This window comes from Eriocheir sinensis, chromosome 67, assembly GCF_024679095.1.
Source record: "Eriocheir sinensis breed Jianghai 21 chromosome 67, ASM2467909v1, whole genome shotgun sequence".
In the NCBI taxonomy this organism is placed as follows: domain Eukaryota; kingdom Metazoa; phylum Arthropoda; class Malacostraca; order Decapoda; family Varunidae; genus Eriocheir; species Eriocheir sinensis.
The window spans coordinates 3,249,801-3,255,513 of NC_066575.1; the positions used below are offsets into that span (position 1 = coordinate 3,249,801).

Consider the following 5,713-nt stretch of genomic DNA (forward strand, 5'->3'; position numbering starts at 1 on the left):
TCATGGCGCAGGCAATTATTCTTTTTTATAGTGGAGCCAGTTATGCTTGGCTCATGCTGCCCCCCGCTGTTGTTTTTATAACTTTTCACGACTGAGTTTGCAATATGTCAACTGGACTCTGAAAATTCAACACTTCTAACTAACTCCGCCACGAAAAATGGAATCATAAAGCCAATCTAGCCACGTAGCTGTTAATGAATACTAATACAACGTTAGAAAAAATCGGCTGGGTGTCATTGCTCTTGGGGATATATATAACTGTGTTGAAATTATAGATCAAAAAGCCAATCTAGCCACGTAACTGTTTGGGGATATATATAACTGTGTTGAAATTATAGATCAATAAGCCAATCTAGCCACGTAACTGTTAATGAATAGAAATACAACGTTAAAAAAAATCGGCTGGGTGTCATTGCTCTCGCGGATATATATAACTGTGTTGAAATTATATATACTAAGTTTTTTTTTCGCTCCCTCTCTCAAACTTTTTACTGTTTTCGATATTCCAAAATTATCGAAAAATTATAGACGTTAAGAATTTTATCAGCCTCTTTATTCTTTCGCTGTTTTCGAGAATTTATTGTTGTTAATTTATAAATATTAAGAGTTTTATCAATATATTTTTTACTGTTTTCGTGACTATGTAATTATTGTAAAAGTATGAACATTAGGTATTTTGTGACTCTCTCTCTCTCTCTCTCTCTCTCTCTCTCTCTCTCTCTCTCTCTCTCTCTCTCTCTCTCTCTCTCAAATTCAATAAGCATTCTTTTTAGCCGAGATAGAAAATTTAACTCTCTCTCTCTCTCTCTCTCTCTCTCTCTCTCTCTCTCTCTCTCTCTCTCTCAAATTTAATAAGCATTTTTTTAGCCATGACAGAAAATTTAACTCATGATGACGAAATATTTATAATAGGCCAACAAAAAGACGCACAATATTGGGTTTTTACATCATACTGTTAGTGATGGATATTAGTCGAGGATATAATTATGATCAAAAAGGAAAAATAATATTGAAAAAATCCTGTAATGAGAAAAAATGATGCGTTAAAATTAATAATAGACTTGTTTTATGTTGTTTTGAGAGAGAGAGAGAGAGAGAGAGAGAGAGAGAGAGAGAGAGAGAGAGAGAGAGAGAGAGAGAGAGAGAGAGCAAAACCAACGAGTATGTAGCATTATTCCTTAAGTATTTATTTACCGACACATTCGTTCACCTATATTTACGTTCGCTGTGTATTTTTCTCGCTTGTTGTTGATGTAGTATTTTTCTGTTTTTATTTCTATTCGCTATCTTTTTTTTTTATGTTCCCTTCGCTGGTCTTGCCTTTTATGGACCCAGCACCGAATCTCGACTCGTGCCTTTTTCCTCCCTCCCTCTTTCCCTCCCTTTCTTCCCCCCTCCCTGTGCTTTATTTCCTCCATTTTCTCAGGTTTTTCTCAGCTTTACCTACACTGAATGAAGGGGGAGCAAGAGTGGGGGAAGGGGGAGGGAGGGGATGAGAAGGGGCTTTGAACTGCGCGTGGCTGAAAAGGGGAAGGGAAGGGAGAGGGGGAGCTGGGGAGGGGAAGTGACGCAATGGGTAGGTGAGGGAAGGGGAAGGGAAGGAGATAGAGATGGGGAGAGGAAGGGAAGGAGAGGGAAAGATGGGAAGGGAAAGGAAAGAAGGCAGAAGGGAGGGGATGGGGAGAGGAAGGAAGGGAAAGAAGAGGAGGCAGAAGGGAGGGTAGGGGTGGAGAAGGAAGGAGAAGGAAAAGGAGGCAAAGGATAGGTAGGGGAAGGGAGGAAAGAGAGAGAGCTGAGGAAGGGAGGCAGATTGTAGGTGAGGGTAGGGGAAGGAAGGGGAAGGGAGGAGAGAGGAAGGGAAGGGAGGTAAACAGGTGGGCAGGAAAGGTAGGGAGGAGGAGGAGGAGAGGAGTGAGGAGAATGGAAAGAGAAAGGAGAGGAAAAAGAAGGAAGGTAAAGATGGAGAAACGAAATTTACCAAGAGAGAGAGAGAGAGAGAGAGAGAAACAACAAGCATAGTGCGCGCTGAAGAAAAGAAAAAAAAAAGAGGAAATCGAAAGAGAAAATAACAAACACTTCGGTAAGAAAAAGACTGAACCAAGAACTCTTATGAAGCTGAAGAACGTGTTTTTACGTTAAATTTTGTATTACTTCGCAAATATAACAAAAAGTACGGAGAGCGTGTAATTTCCGTGCACTTTACTCTTGCAAATTTAACTTTTTTTTTTATTTCGGACGTGTATCTTAAAACTTGTGCCGTGAATTAAATATTATGAAAAGCGAAATGGAAACACTGCTACCTCGTGAGATTGAAATGTAAAGAAAACGATGCGAGTGTACCGTACTCAGCGTAAAAGATACTGATGACGGATGAACATAAAAAAAAAATAATAATAATAATGATAATGAATAGTAATAATAACAATAACAATAATAATAATACCCCGCACAAACATATGTCACTTGCTACTCACGAAGGTCAAAACAAATGAATAAACAAACAAATAACTATAGTAGCAGTAAGTAGCGAGCTTTTTTTTTTCATTAGTTTTCTTTTTTTTACGCCCTTGCTGTAAAAAAAAAAATGTCTAACCAAAGGAAAAAACGTTACGGTAAATGATTAGAATGGAAACAGGAAACTAGAAACGTTGTAGTGATTGAATAAAATAATACAACAGGAAAATACGAACAGGACAGTGAAAAGTAGAACAAAAAAAAAAAGGAAAAAATAATCAAGACCGGAAACGAGGAGACAGGAGAGTGACACATGAATGAGTCTCGTCGTGCGTCAGAGTGAATCACGCTACGACCAGGATGCGACAGAAAGAGTGCAATCATTCCTAAAAACACATAGTACTAAAAATAGAAATGCAGACCCACGATATTTAAAAAGAAAACTGATAATGCTAACAAATCAACGACATTTTAAAAGAACACGAATAACACGAAATTTTAAAAGAATACGACATTTTAAAAGAATAAAAATAACTACCAATGAAAATACACCCAACGACATTTTAAAAAGAAAACAAATAGGTACGAATATAACTTGATAAACTGAACTCTAAATACATCCTGTCATAACAAAAAGTAAATGGATTGGAATTAAACCCTTTTTTTAAAACTCAATATAGATGAAGGTCTGATATTTTCTTTTACGATTTGACTAATAAGCAAATACCCGAGACTTCTGATTGATCCGCTTAGTCCTTAGTGCGTCATGGCGGAGAAGGGAAAAGGAAAATTACGGAGTGGTGCAATGTTGTGATTCTGCGACGGAAGTGGAGAAATGGATGCAAGAAAATCCTCAAAACGACCGGAAATGACCCAGATTGAAGCTTCGTACGTATATGGTTGTTCTAAAAATGAGTCTGACGTGGAAAAGGAGAAAAATATATATCATAAAGGAAGCGTAAAATAAACAGAAATAAGAAATCATATGAAGTCGTGTGCGTGTATTTTATTTATTTATTTATTTTTTTTTTTTTTTTAACGTCTACGCCTATAGCACCGGCAAACTTGCTTGAGGGGTCTGGATGGTAGTCGGCTCCAGCCCGTCATGGCGCAGGCAAGTGTTTATAGTGGCGCCATCTTCTCTTGTTCTAGTTGTTTGCTAAATGAGCCTAGCGTGGAAACCGTAACGAGACGAACTGGTAAGGCTCATAAGAACAGTATCAAGGCTTTATTATTTAACATTAACTGAAACCGTGCTTACGACTTGACGCTGACGTAGTAACTTGGTAACATCATAGTAATACACGAAATTAGTACCGAGACGAACGGTTTTATCAGCAAATTGTAAAGGAAAGGTACATAAATCGGAGCATTCAGTATTTTTGTTCACTAAATGAATCTGACAAAGAAACGAGTAATGAGAAAAATTGCAAGTTACAGAAATTAAACCCAAGGAATATATATTTTTAAGAACTTTGGACAGGAAGCGGTCAAAAGGTTAAAATATCTAAGGACGCATTTCTAAACTAGTCTGCGGAGATTTTAAGAAGACGAAATATTAAAAAAGAAATGTTACCTGAAATTTCCTTTTAACTCTAAGACAGGAAGCGGTCAAAAGGTTAAAATATCTAAGGACGCATTTCTAAACTAGTCTGCGGAGATTTTAAGAAGACGAAATATTAAAAAAGAAATGTTACCGGAAATTTCCTTTTAACTCTTGGACAGGAAGCGGTCAAAAGGTTAAAATATCTAAAGACGTATTTCTAAACTAGTCTGCGGAGATTTTAAGAAGACGAAATATTAAAAAAGAAATGTTACCTGAAATTTCCTTTTAACTCTAGGACAGGAAGCGGTAATAAAAATCTAAAGACGTGTACCTTAATGAGTTTAATGAAGAAATTATTACAGAACGACATTGTACTACACTCAATTAGCACCGCGGCGATGTATCATTAACTCGGACAGAAGAAAAGTTAAAAAGAAATTGCCACAATGATAAATAGAAAATCGCGTTATTAAGATGAAGCTAGAGACAAAATTAATGATGAAGATTAAGAATGCAAGAAGAAAAAGACGCAAGTATATATATTTAAACCCTTGTCAATCATTAAACGCTAAAAATGGGGATGAAATAATAACGGATGAAATAATAATGATAAATAGAAAATCGTGTTAATAAGATGAGGCGACAAAACTATTATGAAAATTGAAAACGTTAGAAAAAAAGACGCAAGTATATATATTTAAACCCTTGTCAATCATTAACGCTAAAATAATAACGAGAGAGCAAAAGAACATAAATAACATAACAAAGACTATCACGACCTCACGAATTTCAGTAACAGGTGAAGACAGGAAGAAAAAAAAAAGACGCAGGTGAAAATTTAAACCCTTGTCTATCGAAACTAAAAATAGGGATGAAATAATAACGATTGAGCAAAAGAACATTAAAACACTATCCCGACCCCACGAATTTCAGCTAACGTAATAGGTAACGTAAGAAAGAGAAAAATGCAAGTAGAAATTAAACCCTTGTCTACCAAAACACTAAACACGGGGATGAAATGACAAAGAAACAGCGAAACAACATAACAAACATCGCAAACCCTCTCGCAACCCCATGAATTCCCGCTAACAACAGGTAGAGGGAGGAAGAGAAAAAAGACATGTATAAATTTAAACCCATGACTATCAAAGCTAAAACTGTTGAAAATAATAACAAAAAAGCGGAAAAAAACATAGCTAACACCACAATCCCTATCATAACACCACGAACTTCAGGTAACATAACAGGTAACGAAAGAAAGAAAAATCAACACAAGGAAAAATCTAAAGCCTTGTCTATATCACAACACTAGAAAAGGGAATGAAGATAATAGCCAAAGACGAAAATAACATAGCTAACACAACGAAGACCATCTCGACCCCACGAATTTCAATAACACACGAGCGAAAAAAAAAAGTAGATAGAAATTTAAACCATGACTATCAAAACTAAAACTGCAGATGAAAATGTCAACCAAAGGCGAAAAGAACACAGCTAACACAACAAAGACCTTCTCCAACCCATGAATTTCAGTAACACACGAGCGAAAGAAAGAAAAAGAAGACGTAGGTATATATTTAAACCCATGACTATCAAAACTAAAACTGGAGATGAAGATAATAGCCAAAGACGAAAAGCTCTCAACTAACATCACACACAAGATCTCCAACCCACGAATTTCAGTAACACACGAGCGAAAAAAACACGCAGCAT

General features: G+C 36.4%; 2 long non-coding RNA genes across 2 annotated transcripts in view; one reads left to right on the forward strand and one right to left on the reverse strand.

Moving 5' to 3' along the window:
* Positions 1 to 800: 800 nt before the first annotated feature.
* On the reverse strand, positions 801 to 4,415 carry LOC126987949 (uncharacterized). The gene is made up of 2 exons (XR_007741302.1): positions 4,273 to 4,415; positions 801 to 4,030 (listed from the first exon to the last, which is right to left on the reverse strand). It is a non-coding gene; the product is annotated as an uncharacterized LOC126987949 (long non-coding RNA).
* The window catches only part of LOC126987948 (uncharacterized), a 2,225-nt gene continuing 314 nt past the window's right edge, over positions 3,803 to 5,713 (forward strand). The window contains exons 1-2 of the long non-coding RNA XR_007741301.1: positions 3,803 to 3,951; positions 4,073 to 5,713. The exon at positions 4,073 to 5,713 is cut by the window's right edge and continues 314 nt beyond it. This is a non-coding gene — a long non-coding RNA (uncharacterized LOC126987948). The remainder of the gene's footprint in view (positions 3,952 to 4,072) is intronic.